This window comes from Eleutherodactylus coqui, chromosome 3, assembly GCF_035609145.1.
Source record: "Eleutherodactylus coqui strain aEleCoq1 chromosome 3, aEleCoq1.hap1, whole genome shotgun sequence".
Classification (NCBI taxonomy): Eukaryota; Metazoa; Chordata; class Amphibia; order Anura; family Eleutherodactylidae; genus Eleutherodactylus; species Eleutherodactylus coqui.
The window spans coordinates 119,426,832-119,449,432 of record NC_089839.1 but is presented as its reverse complement, the minus strand read 5'-3'; the positions used below and the strand labels follow the sequence as shown (position 1 = coordinate 119,449,432).

At 47.3% G+C, this 22,601-nt stretch overlaps 1 protein-coding gene across 3 annotated transcripts in view; it reads left to right on the top strand.

The window, feature by feature from the left end:
• Positions 1-22,601, top strand: part of ARID4B (AT-rich interaction domain 4B) — a 258,458-nt gene that overhangs the window by 18,268 nt on the left and 217,589 nt on the right. The gene's annotated exons all lie outside the window — the stretch shown is intronic.

The window sequence follows — 22,601 nt, the reverse complement described above, 5'->3', positions numbered from 1 at the left end:
CGTCCTGTCGTTTCTGTTGGTACCACTTTTGAAAACAAATAACTTTTTGATTGCTTTTTATTACATTTTTTTTCTTGAATATAGGATGACCAGAAAAGTGTTTTTCTGGCGTTCTTTATTTATTTGATTTTTTTTTTTCCAGATAACGTTGACAGTGTGGGGTAAATAATGCATTCATTTTATAGATCGGACTTTTATGGACGCAGCGATAATAAATACGTATTTTATTTTTTTTAATAAATTCTTTATTTATTGCAGCTAATTGTTCAATAACTGAGTTACAACTTTAAGGTTCAACCTTATTCACATTGCCAGTGTGCCTCAGTATTAGAAAAATGGTTAGTTAGAGAATATTTCCATGTAAACATAAAAACATGTCAAACGGTATGATATAATAAATCAAATCTTGCCTAACTTCCTGGCTCTGTCTGTAGTTCTTTCCACTGTACACTGTGTAGCACTTCATACCTTTATGCACTGTATAACATATTCAAAAGTGTCTAGTGAGACAGACAAGACACATGAAGGGTGTTACACAAGGTTTGCGGGTAGGTATTTAGCTGATGGTACTAGGGGGGGTGAGGGGTGTGACTGGGTAGGGGGGGGGGGCTAGTTTAGTTAGTTTGGGGGTTAAGTAACTGGCGGTATTCTTCTGAGTCTTGGAAAACTATCCAGTGGTACCATGTTTTGCGGAACCTTTCTTGCGTACCCTTTTAGTGCTGCAGAGAGGTCCTCCATCTCCTTAATCCAGTTAACTGTGTTTAGCCATAGTGCCAGCGATGGCACGGCTGTCTGTCTCCAACGTCTGGCTATACATGACCTCGCCGCGCTCAGCAAGAAACAAACTACTGATTTTTTTTGTAGGCAGCCAGCGGGATATCACTGTGATGTAGGAGGAAGAGCGCTGGTGTTTTTGGTTGAGTGAAATGGGTAAACGTAGAGGAGATCCGCCAGACCTCTGACCAGAAGCCCGCCAGCACTGGACAGTCCCAAAAGACATGCACCATGGTCCCTTGCTCCGATCCGCATCTCGAACACATGGGGGAGACCGACGGGAATACCTTATGCAGATGGGAGGGCACCCTATACCATCTGGAGAGAATCTTAAAGCCGGATTCTTGTATTCTGCTGGAGATGGATGAAGAGTGTGTGATAGTGAATATTTTGTCTGTTTCCTCTGTGGTGAGATTGATTCCCAGTTCCTCCTCCCATTTCTCAATGTATCTTGGGGGGGGGGGGTGGTTTCTGTGAGCAATGTGCGGAATACTCCCTCCTCCCCTCCCGGACGGAAGTCCGGGTTACCTAGGATTGGGAACAGTGGGGATGGCCTGGGGGATATATCTGTCCTCTCTAATACTTTGGCAGCAATTGACAGTGTAGGACCGATGGTGGGGTGTCACGTCAACTCTCCCAGGCTGGGGCCATCCGACCAGGCGAGGACCACCAACGGCGAATGAGATGCGGCTTGTTCGATAGCTATCCACTGCTTGAGTGCAGAGTGCCGGTGTCAGTCTATTATGCGTACCAAGTGAACCGCTTGGTGGTATCTCACAAAGTCCAGTGACCCCAGACCGCCCTCTTTTTTTTGGCCTAGACAGTGTGTTTCCTGCCCAGATAAATGTGGTGGTAAGAGAGAGAAGGTGTTGGAAAAAACTCTTTGGGACATGTATGGGGAGGGCTTGGAGTAGATATAGGACTCTGGGAAGGATATTCATTTTAATGATTGCTCCTCTGCCGAACCAAGAGAACATGCCTTTGGTCCATGAGCTAAGGTCTTGTCTGACCCTATTAAGGAGCGCTGGGAAGTTGGCCGTGTATAGGTCCTCACTGTTCGGCGTTAAGTTTGTTCCTAGATAGTGAATATGGTTCTTGCCCATGTGAATGAGGAGTCCTTGAGTTCTTCTACTAGGGATTGTGTGAGTGAGATATTGAGCGCTGCCGACTTGTGGTAATTGATTTTGAAATTAGATAATGTGGAGTAATGCTTGATCTCGGCCATAAGGTTTGGTAGAGTGATTCGTGGGTCGGAAATAAAGAATAGGAGATAGTCTGCATAGGCCGCTATCTTGTGTTCTGTGCCACCTGTTGTGATCCCGTGTATATTTGGGTTGGTGCGGATTTTTGGCAACAATGGCAGAATGAAAATCAAAGGTGACAGAGGGCATCCCTGTCTCATACAATTCGAGATGGGGAAAGGCGCTGAGAGCTGGCCTTTTACTTTTACTGATGCTGTTGGATGGGAGTATAGGCTCATGATTCACTGTAGCATGTTAGGTCCCATTCCCATATGTGTCATGGTTGCAAACAGGAAGTCCCACTCCACCCTGTCGAAGGCTTTATCTGCGTCTGTGGACAATAGGCATATTGGCAAGGGGAGTTTGCGCGCTGCATGAATTAGATTAATGGCTTTAGTTGTATTGTCCCTTGCCACTCTCATTGGGACGAAACCGACCTGGTCTTTGTGGATTGTGGTTTGTAGGTAGGGGGAGATCCTGTTTGCAAGAATTTTGGCAAACAATTTCAGGTCAGCATTTAGCAGGGAAATTGGGTGGTAGCTTTGGCACTGTGAGGGGTCTTTACCCTCTTTGGGGATGACCGAGATATTTGCTGTTAGGGTGTCTCTGGGAATTTCATTCCCGGTGGTTATGGAATTAAATGCCTGGATGAAGTGGGGTGCTAGAGTTTCCGAGTATTTCTTGTAGTATGTTAAAGTAATCCCGTCTGGTCCCGGGGCTTTTTCGGGCCGGGAGGCTGCGAGCGCTTCTGCTAGTTCATTTGGGGAGATGGGTGCTTCCATCATGTCTATTGCCTCCTGTGGGAATTTGCAGGAGTTCGCCTGCTGAAGGTATTCTCGAATTATGGTACTCTTTTGCTCTCTAGTCTGGGTTGACTGTGGGGGGGATAGGTTGTAAAGAGAGTGGTAATATTCCCGAAATGCACTAGCTATTTGTTGCGGTAGGTGTTGTACGTGGCCTTTGGAGTTGTTGATATGCGGGACATATGTTCTGGCTCTTGTGGTCCGCAAGGCTCGTGCCAGTGTGCGACTGGGTTTATCTCCAAACTCATAAAAGTTACGTCTGCATTTCGCTATGCCTGCTTTGGCCCTCCCTAGGCAACAAGAGCGGACCTTTTCCCTGAGTTGGGTCAGTTCTGCCCCTCTAGCGCTGTTGTGGGTAGATTTATGGGTGGACTCTAGCTCTTGGATCTGGTCCAGTAGCTTTTTAAGGTGTGTGGATCGTTCCTTTTTGATGCGGGAGCCTAGGCTGACGCACTGTCCGCGGATTACGCATTTGTGCGCCTCCCATATCGTTAGTGGGTCTACATGTGGCGTTGTATTATGGGTAAAGTAGTCTTTTATTGTTTTGTGGATTTCGTCCGAGATTTCCGGGTCGTGGAGCAACGATTCATTGAACCGCCAATACCATGTTCTGTTGTATAAGGAGGGTAATTTTACTGTTAATGTGATCATGGCATGGTCTGAGAAGGTAATGTTGTCTATTGTTGCCGAGACTAGGGACGATAGTGTGGAATGTTGGAGGAGGAAGTAGTCAATTCTGGAGTACGTGTTGTGTGGGTGGGAGAAGAATGTGTAGTCTTTGGTCGTGGGGTGCAATATTCTCCATGCGTCTACAAGTTGGTGTTTGTGGAGTGTTCTTTTGATCCTGCGGTGTACAGAGGCGGAGAGGCTGTCAGATCCCTTAGATGTATCTATCCGTGGGTCAAGGGGGACATTAAAGTCTCCTCCTAGCACCAGGGTGCCCTCTTTGAATTCGTCTAAGTCCTCCAGGATCCTTTCGAGAAAGGACATCTGGTCGGAGTTGGGGGAATAAATCGCGGCAAATGTGACTGGTGTGCTGGTGAGCTTACCTTTTGAGGAACAGGTACCTGCCTCCCGGGTCGTATCGCGTCTCCCCATGCTCCCATGGAATGATGCCAGGAGGATTGAGACCCCTTTGGACTTGGACTCAGCGTTCGCACTGTGGTATGCTTTTGGGAATCTGACGTCCGTGAACCTTGGGCAAGCGTTCGTACGGAAGTGGGTTTCCAGAATGAAGGCCACCTGTGCTCTCTTCTTCCAGAGTAGATGGAGGATGGAGGACCGTTTCTCTGGAACGTTTAGGCCCTGTGCGTTAATTGAAATTATCGAAAGGTTATTAGGATCCGATGACATGGTTACCTCTGTGCCTTGGAGTTGTCACTAGAAGATAAACAGAGGGAAGAGGGGGAAGGAGTGGTATGTAGAGGGAGTGGATGGAGCAGGAAGAGGCGGTGGGGGGGGGGGGTCAGTTGGAGGGACACACTATACACTAGGGAGAACAAAATAACAAGGCGGCTAACCTCTAACCAACCTAGTGGTTAGCAACTACAACTTAATCAGTGAGCCTGATGCCTCCAAACCGCAAGGCCGGACCAGGTCCCCTGATACCCTACTGGGGGGAAACGTGGAAGTGCACCGAATCAGCAAGGCCACCTCCGGGCTCCCAAGTCTGTTGACTGTGTCTATCAGGCAGAGGGGGAACCGTATTCTTTTCTTGTGGTAGTCCCTTTCCAATCCTGCCTGGGAGCTCCAGGCCGCTGCCGATGTAGGATCTAATGTGTGGGGAACTAAAAGAGAGTATGTTACTGTATAGACCGCTGGTTGTGGGGCTGCTTCCGCCTGAGGGCACGTTTTGAAGAACTTTCAACGGAGAAAACGAACGAGAACAAAGTCAATAAGTCCCGTGTTCAATGTGTATATCATGTGAATCTAATTCCAGGGCTGGGATGTTGGTGTCCTCCATTTTGGGGACTCTTTGGCTCAGGGGATTGTGGGAGCTACGTCCATGGGTTCAGTCCAATCCGGGATCAGTACCGCTGGGACCTCCAGGAACCTAAACGCTCCTTCCAGGTCTGACGGGGATCTGACCGTAAAGATGCGTCCTCTTTTTCGGAGGATCAGGTGGAAAGGATGTCCCCATTTATATGTGGCATCCGCTCTGCGCGCTGCCTCGAGCAAGGGGCGGATCATTCTCCTACTGTTGAGTGTCAGCCTAGAGACGTTGAGCAAGATAGTGATCTCCGCTCCATTGAATTTGACTGGGCCTCTTCCAGGCCAGTCGTTGGATTTCCTCTTTTTGCCTATAAAAGTGCACCCGACATATTACGTCCCTAGGCAGATTGGCGTTCCGTGTTCTGCCCCCTAGCGTCCTGTGGACCCTGTCCGGTTCTATTATTCTGTCCTCCGGGCGCGGCATTAGTTTATTGAAGATGGCAGTTACACAGTCATGCAATGCGTCTGGGGGAATGTCTTCTGGGAGGCCTCGTAGTTTTAGGTTGTTGCGGCGACCTCTGTTCTCGATGTCCTCAAGATGGAAGGTCAGGTCTCTAATCTGTTTCTGCTTTTTTTTCTACTATTAGTGAGAGTTGTTGAAAGCCCGTAGACGAGACCTCTGGGTTTTCCTCGAGGGCCGCAACCCGTTCTGTGAGGGCCTGTACTGAGTGACTGACTGTAGCGATTGCTTTATCATGTTTTTCTTCAATACGTCGCAGTTGCATCTCAAGATCTGTCTTAGTAGGTAACGCACGAATCATGACCCACAAGGCATGCATTGTTTGGGAGTCATCAGCAGGTGGTGTTATTGAGTTGTCGGGGGTCGTCTTTGTAGGTAGCTGTGCGGGGTAAGGGCCAGGTGGAGTGCGGCGGCTGTTTGCTTTAACCCCTTCAGTGAGTGGGGGACGCGTGTGGGGGGACAGTGAGCCCTCTTGTTCTCCTGTAGTTATAACTGCAGTTTCCTTTGTGGGTTGTGTGGAGGATGCTCCTCTACTGTATGCGCAGGTCCTTGCGTTAGTGTTGTGACCTTGTTTGTGCGCTTCATTAATATCGCTTTTCTTACCAGACACTGCGATTATTGCGGCCTCTTGTGTCTGGGTGATGGCTGCCTCAGTGCCTCCTAAATGGGGCTTTCCCATAATGTCATGCCCCTGTCTGGGTGCTTCAGCGTCCCCCTTTCCTCCTGTGCGGTGAATTAGGTTGGTGGGGTGCTCCTGTGGTGTCCCAGGGTCTGCTGCCCCCTTCCCCTTACTGACCGTTAAATTTGTCCCTCCTGGGAATTGGGGTGCCGCGCTTTCTGCGTGCCGAGGTCCCAGCGCCTCGTGGTGTCTCGGCGCCATGTTGCATAGGGGAGGGGGGGTTCTTCTTGCTTCCCCGGTGTCTGTTTGTGGAGCCTCTGCCTCTCGATCTTGCTGTGGGGCGCACTCCGCGGCCCTGTGCGGGGTTTTGAAGGTGGCAGGGACGTTGGCTTCTGGTTCCGGAGCCTCTGCATCTCCGGTGGGCTTTCTGTGTGGACCCGGCGCCATGTTGGCGGAGTGCATCAGCGCTCCTGCTTTGCTCTGTATCGGGGTGCACTTCTCCTTGCTCTGCAGCTGTTCGGCTTCCTTCTGCAGCCCCTGGGTGCCCGGTATCGGCTTTTTCTTTGTGCCCGTTGCTGTTGTAGGTGAGAGAGCCTCTGCTCCCCTGGGCGGTTGCGGAGCGGGCTCCACGTGCAAGCCGGCGGGTCTCCTCTCTGCTCCGGCGCTTGTTCCGTTTAGGTATCTGCTGAGGGGGGATCCGCGGGACTGCAGCTGGCTCACCCTTCTCTTCCCCACCCTGGTCATCATTCGTGGGGCTGATTGCTGTCTTGTTTCCCCGGTTTCTGAGGTTTAGCTGCAGTGGAGCTCCGGAGTGTGCGACCTTACTCCTCCATGGCTAGCCACGCCCCCCATAAATACGTATTTTTTCTTTTTCTTTTTTTTTAAATTGGAAATATGGCAAAAGGGTTTTTTTTTTTTTTTTTTAAACTTATTCCTTTTTTTTTTTTTTTTTTTTTAATAATTAGTAAAACTTTGTTTTTTTTTTACACTTTTTTTTTACTCCCCAGGGGAGAACACAACCTGCGATGCTTTGATCGCTCCTGCAGTATTATGTAATGCTACGGCATTACATCATACTGCATTCTGACAGGCAGCCTACCAAGCCACCCCACAGGGACTGTTTGATAGGCATATTGCCAAGACAGTCCTGGGGCCTTTCAGAAGGCCCTTGGGTGCCATGACACACACACGGCTCCCTTGATCTCACCGCGGGTGCAGTACGTACGGAACGCCCAAACATCGGTCAGAGGATTTAAATGCCACTGTTAGAATTGACAGTGGCATTTGAAGGGTTAGAAGCCACAATCGGCCGCCGCGCAGCAGATTGCAGCTATTGCCCGCGGGTGTCAGCTGTAATAAACAGCTGACGCCCGCGCCGTATGAAGGGAGATAGTGGCGCTATCTTCCCTTCGTACATGTCCTGCAATGGGGGTAATACCCTTGCCCTGGAACTAAAGAAATGTTAGCTTTCCTGTAAAACACATCCCTGTCAAACGTAGCAGTATGTTTTAGGTGGATCCCTTCTCATACCGGCTCAATCACCTTCACAGATACGGCGGAAGCACCTCGTAATCTATATTCCCTGTACAATTTACTATTATGCTGGGCAACACATTTTTACAAAAGTCATGTAACTGAAATAAAATTAGTCATTTCTTATCAATTTTTATGTGCTCAACACGAATATGACAGTCAAAATGCAAAACTGGCTCTATTCTTTTGTAATCTGTAATTATTGTTACATCATGAAATTCATGCCAATAGTAATAGGCCTATGTTTAATACCTGTAAAAAATCCAGTCATAGACTACGTCTTAGATTTCTTTGCCTGTTTCTTGTACAGCTGTGTGGAGTGTCCAGCAGTAGTGGACCATTTTCTCTGGTACCTTTGTTCTATTGTTTCGATATCTTGAAGAAAATATTTGCCATGTTTAACCATACCACAGTTGTCTGGAAAGAAATCCAAATGGGAATGAAGGAAGTGAATCTTTAGGCCCCCTGACCACGGGCGTTGCGGGAGCCGCCGCCCGGGAGCAGGAGTCGGCAGACGAATCTCCGACGGTCAGTCTATTTATCAGCCTTGGAGAATTGCGGCATTTCGCAATGATTCTCTGCTCGTGGACACGGGGCCAGCGCTTTCCATAGCAACGCTTCAGACGGCGTGATTCGCCGGCGATTTGCTGCCGACCAAATCACTGCAGCCAAGTTTCTGATACTGCATCAACATGTCTTGTACTAGTTCCTTGTGTCTTGCCCTGACATTCCCGTGGAACTGGTCTCAATGCAGACGGAATGTTAGGGTAGAGTATTCTCAACTTCTTTTGCTTCGTTATCCCGCTGAAGAGAAGAGGAAACAAGCAGAAGTAACAGTCATTTGGGTGGTTGCTTGGCTCTCTCAACACCATGGGGACTGCAAACTGCATTGGTGGTCATATGCCATTCAACCACTGTGAAAGCTGTGTTGTACATGTAGCACAGCATATATGCCGTCGTCAATCTTGCATCCGAAGTAAAGATGATATGCCTTCTTCACTTAAAGAGCTACTTTTTTTCTTCTGGTTGGCAATGTCACTTTCCCACAAATATAGCAAAAAATTGTCCACAGTATTAACACACTTTTGATGCATTAGTGTTGTGTATGTAACTAAATGGATAACATAATCGTTTTATGTAACAGTAGCTTAAACTGTATCCCACGAAGTCTGAAATATTTTAAATGCTCAACCTTTCCGACTGGGCTTTATATAGTACACTAGTGATTAGGTGTTGATACTTACTCTGGTACTGTGGGAGTTAACATGGTGTACTGGTTATGTTGGGGTTAGGTGTGATGTAATGAGCTCAGAGGTAGTAACTAATCACATGATGGTGACATCACTGGTCCTGTAAGCACACGGCTGCTGTCTGGCTTAAAGGGGTTGTCCCGCGAAAGCAAGTGGGGTTACACACTACTGTATGGCCATATTAATGCACTTTGTAATATACATCGTGCATTAAATATTGGCCATACAGAAGTTATATACTTACCCCCTCCGGTGCTGGCGTGCCCGTTTCCATGGCGCCAACCAAACTTCTCTGGTAGCACGAACAGTCGCGCTTGCGCACTGAAGACTCCTCTTCTTGATGGTCTGGGCTCACGAGCTGCGTCCTGGCTCCTCCCTCTTCTTTGCGTCATCATGAGGTGGCTGGAATCGGCAGTGGAGCACAGACTGCAGAAGAACATCCACGGTGCACCATGGGAGAAGACCCGCGGTGCACCGTGGGAGAAGACCAGCGGCGCCATCTTGGAAAGAAGATTCTTCAAAGCTGCAGAACGGGGATCCAGGTAAGAGACTTTTAAAAAAAAAAAAAAAAACAAAAACAAATAGATGCGCATTTACTGTGTACTATGTGGGGGTCTGTGCAAAAAAAAAAAATATTTTGTTTCGTCGCGGGACAACCCCTTTAAACTGTAAGGATGTTGTTAGAGTCCTACTGGATAAATTTACACTGTGAAACACAGAAAATGAACTACATGAAATATCTTCAAAACGAGATCCAATAAAAATGTTCATGATCATATTTGTGTTTAACACACCAAGATACTACAGTTTAGGACCTTTAAAGGGGTGGTCTCGTGAAACCAAGTGGGGGTATACACTTCCGTATGGCCATATTAATGCACTTTGTAATATACATCGTGCATTAAATATGAGCCATACAGAAGTTATTCCACTTACCTGCTCCGTTGCTAGCGTCCTCGTCTCCATGGTTCCGTCTAAATTCGCTGGCAACTTGCTTTTTTAGACGCGCTTGCGCAGTCCGGTCTTCTCCTTTCAGCACGAGCCGCTTCAGTGTGCTCCCCGCTACAGCTCTTCTGCGCATGCGCAGATGAGCTGTCACTGCTCGGGAGCGCGCTGGAGCGGCCATTCTGTACCTTCCTCTGTTAGAGGAAGGTGCAGAGCCGCCCAGCTGTCCGGAGAAGCCGCCCAGCTGTCCTGCCGTCCAGGTAAGTGATGGGCCGGGGGGGGGCTGCCGCTGCGCCCGGGGGGGGGGGGGGGGAGGGGGGGCTGTCATCGCTGTCGCTGCGATGGGGGGGCGGGCTGCAGCTGCGATGGGGGGGGCTGTCGCTAGGCCGGGGGGGGGGCTGTCGCTGCGATGGGGGGGCTGTCGCTAGGCCGGGGGGGGGGGGGCTGTCGCGGCGATGGGGGGGCTGTCGCGGCGATGGGGGGGCTGTCGCGGCGATGGGGGGGCTGTCGCGGCGATGGGGGGGCTGTCGCTAGGCCGGGGGGGGGCTGTCGCGGCGATGGGGGGGCTGTCGCTACGATGGGGGGGGCTGTCGCTAGGCCGGGGGGGGCTGTCGCTGCGATGGGGGGGCTGTCGCTAGGCCGGGGGAACTAGCGCTGGGCCAGGGGGGTAAGTGATGGGTCGGGGGTGATGTTCACTGACAGGTGAAGGCCCGGAGCCCAGCGCTGGGCTCCGGGGCCTTCACCTGGGCTCCGGAACCTAGCGCTGGGCTCCGGAACCTAGCGCTGGGCTCCGGGGCCTTCACCTGGGCTGAGGGTCTAGCGCTGGGGAGCCGGGAGCGTAGCGCTGGGGAGCCGGGGGCTAGCGCCGGTTACCTGCTGCCTGGCGGTGGGTGACTGGTCGGCGGCTGCGGGGCGTCTGGTCGGCGGCTGCGCGGCATCTGGTCGGCGGCTGCAGGGCGTCCGGTTGCCATGGAGACACAGCTGGCAGCGTCTCGGGAGCGCGCACGTCGGGCTGCAGCGAGCGACGGGGAAAGAGCCGGCGGCCATCTTGGGGAAACTTTTATAAGTTGCTGAAACGCTGGAACGGTAAGTACGAACCAGCTAGAAATGTCATTTACAGGGGTAATTAGTAATGTATGTTTAATTAGGGGGACTGGGCAAAAAAAAAAATCACTGCTTCCTCGAGACATCTCCTTTAAGTCAGTAACAATTTCAGTGTTGACCAGTGATGATTTGCTGCACATGTCTTATACCATCAGGGCCAGTGTTTTTTTTTTTTGCTTACTACCTCTTGCCCAGTAGAGAGTGTGTGGACCTCCTTCTTGTCATTTACTTGGCTGCAAGTAAGTCGTCACTTACAAGTGCAAATAGCACCCCATTTCCACATGCCTTAGGCTGCCTGTCTATGGGCGATGATCCGCTTGCAATAAATCGCCCGCAGATCACGCTTTGTAAGGCTGGGTTCACACAGGGCGGATTTGCCGCGGCAAATCCGCCCGCGGACGCTAATCTCGGGATTAGCCAGCCATGTGGACGAGATTTCTCAGAAATTTCGTCTACACGGGACGGCCAATCCGCTGCAGTAAGTCCGGCTGGAACCACGGCTGCGGCGGCCAATGCCGCGGTTTCAGAATATGCAGCATGTCCAGTCTTTTTTTCATTCCGCTGCGGCCGCGCTCTCCTCTATGGAAGCGTCGGCTGCAGCGAAAGAGCAAGTGGCCGGGCCGCTTCAAAGCCGCCGCGGTGGTTCTCCCGGCGGAAATCTCGCGGTTTTTGCTGCGGCCAAGCCGCGAGATTTCCGACGGTAATCCGCCCCGTGTGAACCCAGGCTAAAGCTTTCCATAGAAAAGTGCAGCGCCGGCGTCGACGAGCGGAGAATCATAGTGATTCTCTGCTCGCGGGATTTAAATTGTGGTATGCTGCGATTGCCGTGATTCTCAGTGTTGAGACTATCTATTAGATGGGCTTATCTTAGAGACCTGTCAGTGCTCCCCCCTCCCCTGCTTAGAAATGGGACGGTTCAAAACATATATTTGGAAAGACCTCCTATTCAGTACTGTCTAGTACAGGTAAGACACCGACTGAGTTTAGTAAAATTTAGTGCAGTAAAAAGTTAATAACGTGGAGTTAACCTTTGTTTACAGACATTCATCTTATCCATCAGTATCTGTAGGACACGTCAAGCTAAAAACTAGTGTTTTTGTTCCTCTTGATTTTAAAAAATGCAGTAAAATGGCAATATGTTTTTACTGCACATTTTGTGCAGTAACAATGCAAGCAAAGCAAGCTTGATGATGTCACCACTTTTTCCCCGCTACTGGTTTTTAACGCACCCCATTTTTTTCAATGTGCTATGTATGGCATCAAAAACATGCTACAACGCTGTAAAATACAACATACGACGTTTGATTTAGCGCATGCTAAAACGCTCATCTCAGAGGCCCCATTGAAATGAATGAAGGCTTAGTGCAGCGTTTTTAGAGGGCGTTTTCACCGCCTGTTAATGCTGTTGAAAAACGCCTGTGTGAGAGAAGCTTAAGTATAAAATGGTGATCATGTAACCAGGGGCCACTAAGCATGGTCCCTGATCGTCACCATGGGGCAACTGCTGCCAGTGACCACTTCGGCACAAGTGCTAGTTTGCCTGTGTACACCATTTTGTTTTAACGGGTGGTGGGTTCTATGGGGACATATGAGGATGTCTGCTCTTATGCGTTTTATCTCCATACACCGACCATGAATGATGTGAGAAGATACTTTAATAGGCTGCATTTTACCTGTATTGTATTAAGCATTGTATAACAGATATCACGCAGCCCTGGTTGTTTGCTCTGAGCCCGCAGTCCCCACCACTAGCTGAGAGCAGGAAACTTTTGCACCCTTGGATGTCGATGCTTAATGCATTGCCATAAAATAGCTTATAAATCGTATTAAAGCTTATTATTGACTGCCATAGGAAAGCATACTGGCAGTCACTAAGAGTTTAACGGAAACTTGTCGGCGCCTATAAGCCCCAGAACTTAATGGCCCTCATATGGCAGGTCCCGAGGAGTCCAGGAATGTAGTTTTTATGCGGGGTGTCTCAGCACCACTTTAAAGGGGTTGTCCCGCGAAAGCAAGTGGGGTTATACACTTCTGTATGGCCATATTAATGCACTTTGTAATATACATCGTGCATTAAATATGAGCCATACAGAAGTTATATACTCACCTTCCCTGCGCTGGCATCCCCGTCTCCATGGTGCCGTCTAATTTCAGCGTCTAATCGCCTGATTAGACGCACTTGAGCAGAAGGGTCTTCTCCCTTCTGGTCGGTCCGGGCACGAGCGGCGTTCTGGCTCCGCCCCCTTCTACGCGTCACCGTGTGGCTCCGCCCCATTACATGTGCCAATTCCAGCCAATCAGGAGGCTGGAATCGGCAATGGACCGCACAGAGCCCACGGTGCACCATGGGAGAAGACCCGCGGTGCATCGTGGGTGAAGATACTGGCGGCCATCTTGGAGGAAAAGAAGGAAGAAGTTGCAGACAGGGGATTCGGGTAAGTAAAAATTTTTTTTTAAATTTCAACACATCCCTTGGGTTTGTCCTGCGCTGAACGGGGGGGCTTAGCAAAAAAAAACAAAAACGTTTCGGCGCGGGACAACCCCTTTAATAAATGTACTCTGCAATTGGCGGGCATGAGGTGCTGTTTTCTGATTCGAAGGATGCACAAGGATTCCAGGTTTTATCTACATTACTTCGATTCAATATGTATAACGTGTGTGACGCGACATATATCAATGTGGTAATAGAAGTCTTGCTAACTCTGCCTAATATCTCTGATGTCACATTCTCTGCTGCTTCTTGTATTCTTTCTCACAATTTCTCAATTGGCGGAGGCGGTATGTAGGTTTTGTCCTTCATGTACCCCCATAAGTAAAAAATCACAGAGTTAAGTCAGGAGATCACAGGGGTCTCTCCATGAAGGCCTGGATCTTTGTTCTCACTCTTTCTATTTAGCATTGAGGCAGAATGACATTGAAGGCATGAACATGAAGGCGAAAGTACCATTCTGGTGGTAGACATGATCATCAGAGTCATTCACTTGTGGCATTAAGCAGTTTTCCAGCAAGTCCAAATTGGTGGACTTCCACAAAGAACAGCTCATACATGTTATAGTAAAACCACACAGAGGACATTCCATTTCAGTGAGTCACGTTCAGTCTTGGTATGGGAATTCTCTGTTCCCCAAATTCTGCAGTTGTGCCTCTCCACCATCTCACTGATGTGGACCAGGGCTGAAAACTAGGGATTCCATGAAGTTGTTTTCTAACCCATGCGTTTGCATTGCAAAAACTAAGCGATAAAGTTGATCTTTGTCCTCATGCCTGGTGCAGTGACAATTTGTACAGCTCCCGCATAGGCAGCCGTTTTTTGATGATCTACCACACAGTCTCACAGGCTTGGCGAATGGACTTCAGTAGGCTTCTGACAAACTCCTCCTGAACGCTTCCAACACGATCCTCAGTAACAGATGACTGTCCACTCTTTCCAAGAGCAAGTTGTCACAAATTGCTCATTTCTCGTGGTAACCAACTCCCTGCATTGTGTCTCCTTACCAAATTTAGTCTGGAAACTACAGCCAACTAGTGTAGCACTGCCATGTTGATTGAATTGCAGGCTTCTTCACCATCTTACGTACAGTACCCTAGTGGCCAAGTTGAGCAACTACACTGGATGTTTCAGACCCTCAGGCCCACGGGCATATTTGCACTGCGGGATCCAGAGCAGGCGTTCGCCTCCAGATCCCGCAGCAAATATTGCCCATAGACATGCTATTCAAAATGCTTTTTCATGCCCATGAATGGAAACTGACTGCGATCTTTTTTTCTTTTTTTTTTTTTCTTTCCTCTTACGGGGGGGAAAAGTCGCAGCATGTCCTATTGTAGTGCGAGCCTCACATGGATGGCTTCCATTGACTGCAATGGAAGCCATAAGTCCCGTGTCTATTCGCCGTGGATCCACGTAATCGCCAGCACGTTATTCTCTGCACTGCGAATGTGTGGCGGGGCACAAGTTGGCACATTTGCAGCACAGAGAAGAAGACAGCTGACATGTACGCGGGGGTCACCGCCAGGGCACAGGGTCTGATTCCGCTGTGAGATCTTGCAGTTGGAATCCGACCCGACTGTGTGCATTCCGCCTCATGCAGTGGCCTCCACAATTGCCCGATGTTTGCTGAGTCACACACTGGGTGATCATTGAATTGATGTTATGTGAATAAAAGCTGGGATCCTTGTACAACATATAAACCAGAAAACAGCCCCTCATGTACGTTGGTTGCTGAGCAATACATTTATTAAAGTGGAACTTATTTTAGAGACTATGTACTTGCCCGGCTCTCTGTTCCTGCGCTGTTACCCGTGGAAGTCTCTGCCAGTAAGTTCCTCTTTACAGGCTGTGCATGCACTCTCATAGAGGACCGTGCGTGTGCATGCACAGCCTTCAGCGAGGAGTTTAAGATGAGCCTGCTGTGCATGCACTCTCATAGAGGACCGTGCGTGTGCATGCACAGCCTGCAGAGAGGAGTTTAAGATGAGCCTGCTGTGCATGCACGCATACTGTTCCCTAGCGGATAGCAGTGGAATAGGGAGCTAGCTGAGTAGAAGACTACATCCCTGGATTCTCCAGGATCTACCCGAGAGAGCTTAATTTATGATGCTCATAGGTGGTGCTGTTTTAATTTAACTAATTAATTAACCTTGGAAGGCAATGACAAACCACCCCACAAAAACAGTCTACCAAGAAAACGTCACCCTAGGAGTCAGTCGTGACTCGGTACTTGCACCATGAGACTTTACCTTTACTATTAACCCTGAAATATTGTCCTGGTGAAAATTCTCCTGATCAAATTTTCAAACTTGTGCCCTTCTTACAACACATTCATATATTAATGTCATTTATTTTATCACAACACAACCGTATTTAGCTCTTACATGTATGATGATCATCTTTATTTATATAGCGCCAACATATTCCGCAGTGCTTACAGGACGGGAAATAAAAAACAGAACCACGGTTACATGACGTAATCAATTGATAGAAACAGTAGGGGTGAGGGTCCTGCTCAAACGAACTTGCATACTACAAATAATGGGGTGATACAGAAGGTAAAGGGGCTGGAGATATGCATGGTATGGAGAGAGGGAGAGGGGTGCTATACACATAGACAATAGCCAAATTGGGCTGTATAGTGGCGTAATCAGTATGACTGCAGGTGCCGGTTGATTATGGCTAACTGGAATTGAAGTCGGTAGAACAGGGAGCATGTTATCAGGCAGAATACAGAGGGGTTTTGGTTTAGGGGATATGGTATGCTTCCCTGAAAAGGTGCGTTTTTAGAGCACGCCTGAAGTTTAGTGCGTCAGTGATTGCCCGTATAGCTTTTGGTAGCGCGTTCCAGAGGACTGTTGCTGCTCTGGAGAAGTCTTGTAGGCGGGAATGAGAGGTTCGAATTAAAGAGGCACTCAGTCTGATTTCGTTAGGGTGGAGGGCGCGGGCTGGGTGGTGAATTGAGAAGAGGGAAGCAATGTAGGGTGGTGCGTTACTGTGGAGGGCTTTGTGGCTGAGGGTGGTGAGTTTAAATTGTATTCTGGACAGGAAGATGAGCCTGGCTGCCGCATTCAGGATGGATTGGAGAGGGTGAAGTCTGGTACAGGGGAGACTGTTCAGCAGTGAGTTGCAATAATCAAGGCGAGAGTGGATGATAGCGTTTTTAGCGTGTCCACTGTGAGAAAAGGACGGATTCTTGTAATGTTCTTGAGGTGCAGCTGACATGTTTGGGTGAGAGATTGGAAAAAGGGGGTAAAGGATAGATCAGAGTTGAATGTAACCCCAAGGCAGCGGGTGTGCTGTCTGGGAGTTATGGTGGTGCCACATACTGAGATGGAGATGTCCGTATGAGGTCGGTTAGTAGAGGGCGGAAACAGTAGAAGCTCTGTTTTTAGAGAGGTTCAGTTTTAGGTAGAGCAGGCATAGTGTTAAAGACAGCGGACAGACAGTTGTTGGCGTTCTGGAGGAATGTTGCTGTGATGTCACGGGAAAAGGTGTATAACCGGATGGTCTGTCCAATGGGGGCTGTGTAGATGGAGAAGAGGAGGGGGCCAAGAACCGAGCCCTGGGGGACCCCAACAGCAAGGGGGAGGGTAGGTAGAGCCAGCAAAGCAGACACTGAAGGAGCAGTTAGATAGGTAGGAGGAGAACCAGAAGAGAGCAGTGTCCTTTAGTTCAAGGGAGCGAAGCACACTGAGGAAGACTGTGGTCAACTGTGTCAGATGCTGCAGAGAGATCGAGCAGGATCAGTAGGGAGTGGTCTCCCCTCGATCTGGCCATTAGGAGGTCGTTTGACACTTGAGTCAGTGCAGTTTCTGTCGAGTGTAGAGAGTGGAAGCCAGACTGTAGGGGGTCAAGAAGAGCGTTTTCTGAGAGATGGCTTATCAGGCGGGAGTAAACCAGGCGTTCAAGTAGTTTGGAGATGAAGAGGAGGTTGGAGATGGGTCGGTAGTTGGCAGCATCGGTCGAGTCAAGAGTTGGTTTCTTTAGCAGTGGGGTTATGATAGCGTGTTTTGAATGAGGAGGGGATTTCTGTCAAGTACTAAAGATAATCCTCTTACCCAACTAGTGCAGGACCTGCCTAAGGGACGGACATTTTGGACTGAACAATAACCAACAGGGCTGCAGGTTGGCGGGCACCTGGGAAATAGTGACCATAATATAATTTTCCACTTGTCATAGAAGCATAGTATGTTAGTCTGAATGAAGACAATGTCTATCTAGTTCAGCCTGTTTCAACCCCCTGCCTTGTTGGTCCAGAGGAAGGAAAACAATTCCTTCCTGACTCCATAATGGCAGCCAGAGTAATCCCTGTATCAACATTTGGGATCAACCACCCCTCTAGTCACCTAATGTTTATATCCTGTAATATCACAGCGCTCCAGAAAGACATCTAGTTCCCTCTTAAACTCCTCTATGGATTTTGCCATCACCACGTCCACAGGCAGAGAGTTACACAGTCTCACTGCTCTTACAGTAAAGAACCCCCTTCTATTTTGTTGATGAAACCTGTTTTCTTCAAGATGTAGAGGATGCCCTCTTGTTACCATCGCAGTCCTTGGTATAAACAGATCATGGCAAATCCCTGTATTGTCCCCTAATGTATTTATACATAGTTATTTGATCGCCCCTTAGCAGTCACTTTTCCCTATCAGTACCCCATTTAGTGTGTATTGGTGACATCAGTTTCTCCTGCCCATGTGCATAACCTTACATTTATCAATATTGAACTTTATTTGCCATTTTTCTACCCAAGCACCCAGTTTATCTAGGTCCGTTTGTAGCCGTACATCGTCCTCTGTTGTATTAATTGTCTTGTATAGTTTTGTATCATCTGCAAATATTGATATTTTACTGTGAAGTCGTTGATAAATATATTGAAAAGAATCGGTCCTAGTACTGAACTCTGTGGCACCCAACTAGCGACATTGGCGCAATCTGAGTACGAACCATTTATTACCACCCTCTGCTTCCTTTCTCTTAGCCAGTTCTTTACCCAGAGACACACTTTTCACCCAGTCCAGGCTGCCTCATTTTATATAGCAACCTATTCTGCGGCACGGTATCAAATGCTTTAGAGAAATCCAGATATACGAGATCAATAGACTCTCCCAGGTCCAGCCTAGAACTTACTTCATCGTAGAAGCTGATCAGATTGGTCTGACATGATCGACCCCCTCACGAACCCATGCTGGTGAGGAGTTATTCCGTTGTTCTCCTTGAGGTATTCTAGGATGGCGTCTCTCAGAAACCCCTTGAATATTTTTCCAGTGATTGAAGTGAGACTTACGGGCCTGTAGTTTCCAGGCTCTCTTTTGGACCCCTTTTTGTAAATTGGAACCACGTTGGCAATGCGCCAATCCAATGGTACTACCCCGGTCTTGATAGTGTCCCTAAATATAAGATGTAGTGGTCTAGCTATCACATCGCTTACTTCCCTTAGAACCCTTGGGTGTATTCCATCTGGACCTGGCGATTTATCAATTGTAATCCTCTTTGACCGGCCCTGCACTTCCTCGTGTGTAAGGTATGCAATATGTAGCGGGGGTTCTTTTTATTCCCCTGCATCTCATCTGACATTTCCTTTTCGTTCGTGAATACACTTGAAAAGAAACCATTTAATAAATTCCCCCCCCCCTCCTCAATCGTCTTCTATGATTTCTCTTGCACTATTCGTTAAAGGGCCAGTGCTCTTTTGCTGTTAATATAATTGAAGAATAGTTTCGGGTTGTTCTTGCTCTCTTTGGCGATCAGTCTTTCTGCCTCCTCCTTAGCAATCTTGATCTTTCCTTTATATATTTTGTTTTTTTTCCCTGTATGATCTTAGCGCTTCTTCACTGCCTTCTTGTTTTAGTAGTTTAAACGCTTTCTTTTTTTCGTTTATTGCCCCCTTTACAGTCTTGTCGAGCCACATTGGTTTCCTTCTACTTGAGGTTCTTTTTATAATTTTTTAAAGGGTATAAACTACTCACATGAGGTGATTTAGGATTTTTTTAAACTTTTCCCATTTGTCGTCTGTGCTGTTATTTTTAAGTATGTTGTCCCACTTAATGTTACCGATAGGAGTTCTGAGCTGATCGTACTTTGCTTTACTAAAGTTTATTTTATTTTATTTTATTTTATTTTTTTGTCGCTTCTTGATAAATTAATTATATTGTGGTCACTGTTCCCCAAGTGCCCCTCAACCTGCACCCCCATTATTCGGTCCGGTTAGTTAGTACGAAGTCCAGAATGGCCCTTCCTCTCGTTGGTTCCCGCACAAGTTGGGTAAGGTAGTTATCCTTAATTGTTTTCAAGAACTTAACACCATTGTGAGATTTACAGGTTTCGTTTTTCCATGTTATATCCGGATAATTAAAGTCCCTCATAATTACTTCGTTGCAGTTTGAGACCTCTTCTATCTGCCTTAATAATACAATTTCAGTTTCTTCTGAAACTGAATGGGAGGGGGTTGGAGGCATCTGAAGTTGAAACGTGCGTGAGAGCCGTGCATGAGTGAGGAGAGGAAGGAGGGGCTGATGTGGATGGAGTGTATTGGGCTTGGCATTGGAAGAAAGGGTTAAGGCTTGAAAGGAGGATAGTGATGGAGATCAGTGTAAAGCGGAGAGTATTTTCCTCCAGGTTTTGTACTACAATTTGAGTGACAGCTTTGAGAGATCATTTTGCATAAACTATTAAGTAGCTACTCAGCTACTTACGAGCAATTAAGTGTGCAAATGAAGCCTCAGCTGAAAGCAGTTAATAGCCCGAGGGCTCTTTTCTGCTTTCAGTTCTTTTGTTCTCCAGCGGGGAACAATGCTATCAGCACTACCCGTGGAGAACTGCTGATTAGGCTGAAGAACAATTTTTAGGTTGGACTTGATTTAATGCTCAGCTAGCAGTGCACAAAAAGTGCACGATGGCCGCGCATTTAGACACAGCGATTATCGCTCAGATCGCTTTTTAGCGATTTTTGAGCGATCACCGCTCTGTGTAAATGGCCCTTTAGATGAGACAGAGGGAGAATGCTATTGGGGGAGGTTATGAGGAAAATTACATATGGTAATAAATAGTTACTTAAGTTTATATAAAGCAATGGGACGTACAATTGCGCACAGATTATGACATAAATAAAAGATTTGACAGCAGATTCAGTAGAGGGGAAGCACAGCAATCAAATTTAGATGGAATGGAGCAATGGATGAATGGGACTAGGGTATTTTTCTCTCCCACAGGTGTCTGTATGATCCTCCTCCCTGCCTAGCGCTGATCTCGCAGAGCACTGCTGGAAACACCTAACATTTGACTATAGAATGCACGCTTTTTTTTTTTAAGTTTGTCATGCGATCATCCATCCCATGGTGGCAGTATTTCTGTTAGGGTGAATACCTACCTACGTTTTTCTTGCGTGTTGTTTTTCACGCGATATTGCTGCATTTTTTTAACACGATTGTCAATGGGACTTTCTAATGTTAAAAACGCATCGCTAGTTGGTGCTTTGCAATTTTTGTGCGATGCGTTTTTAACATTAGAAAGTCCGATTAACAATCGCGTGAAAAAAAACGTGCAAGAAAAACGCAAGTGGTGTAGAAATATATCTGTGCCTTTAAATTAAATTAAAATTTTTTATTTCTTTTCAAAGAAAGATTAATTCATTAGGCTAACTTCACACGGGCGAGTGCAATATCAGGCCGTGATTCACTGCTTGATATCACTCTCATAAACATGCGTTTTGTTTTGTTTTTCCTGCCATAGCCCCCCTAGAAGGCGGCGATCCAACTCCTCTTCCCAAGCCTCTACAAATTCCGGGGGCTTGTCCCCCACCTCTCGCACAAGCATCTTATATAAACACGAATTAGATGTTTGGGAGAAACTGTGGACATGCAAACTACCTCGAAAGGAGTTAGTGGCTTAATTGAGACTCATCCGGACGTCAGACTCCAAGGCCCCCATAGCTGAAAGTAGTGAAACCAGGTTCCAGGAGGGAACCACGTCTCTCTATAGAACTCTGCCAAGGACCTCAGGCCCGCCACACCAAGAACGTCTCTCAAGCGTGTAATGGGTTTGGAGGGAAGAGACATGAGGAGGATGTATTATGTTCAATGGCCTTAAATTGAGGATTCGCCAGCAAAGGGGTGAGTGGTCCAGGAATAGATATCAATGAACTGCGGGAGTCTCTGATACTGCTACCCGGTATCCAAAACACGCCCTGCGTCAGCCTGGGATCCGTGTCATAATCTATTTCAACCCAGAGCTTGGATGTTCTGTGTTTTAAACAAGTTCCAAACGCAATTAGCAATGTTGGCTTTGTAATATAGAGAGAAATGAGCGAGGCTGAGACCTCCTGATTTTTTCGCCCGGGGGCTTACGTCTCTTCCAAACAACCTTGGTTATTAAGGCCCAAATGCGCAACAGGTAACTCATGGGTAATCCCTTTGGAAGAGCCTGGCATGAGTAAAGAAACTTTATGAGGGAGTCCATTTTGACTGAGTTAAATCTTCCACACCACGACAAGAAGACAGGATTCCATTTATTTAAGTATTTTTCCAGTTTGAAGTTAAAGAAAAGGCTTGGGAGGAGTCAGCTGGGAATTGAATCCCAAGGTAATTAATGCGAGAATTTTGCCACCGAAATGGCAACGGTTTCTGAAGGGCTTGGTCTGCGCCAGGGTGATATTTAGGATTTCTGTTTTTTGTAGATCTTAAAATTACTTACTGCACTAAATTTATTAAACTCCTAAAGCAGAACAGGAATGCCCACACTGGGTAGAGAAGGAGGTTATCAGCGAATAGGGACAATTTATGGTCCGTTTGACCCACTACCCTTTCCCGTTATTTATTTATTTTTTTTAAATCCAAAAAATAAATCTTTGGAAAAACAAAATAATTTTCTGCCGTCATTTTCTGACCGCCATAACTTTATTTTTCCATCAATATAGTTGTGTGAAGGCGCTTTTTTTTCTCTTGGAGACAGGGCGACCAAAAACCGCAATTCTGGAGTTGTGTATTTTTATTTTTTTTTCCAGACACCCATTACCGTGCAGGATAAACAATTAATTACTTTGATAGACCTGAGTCTTACAAGCGCACCGATAACAAACTTGTTGTGGTTGTGTTTTGTTTTTTTTGTTTGTTGCTTTGTTTTTTTTTTAAATTTTACTACCTTTTTAAATTTTTAATAATTAAACTTGTTTAAACTGATTTTTCTTTCTTTTTTCTTTCATGGGTTTTTAATTTACTATCCTGCAGTATAATGTAGTACCATTATACTGTGTTCTGGTGGCCTATGGTGTGACTTGATAGACAATCGGCCACGTCAGTGCTAAGTGCCCTCAAGAGCAACCAAACAGTACCCTGTAATCTCATTGTGGGGGATAAGGGGGCATTCCGGACCCTGCAAAATCAATCAGGAAC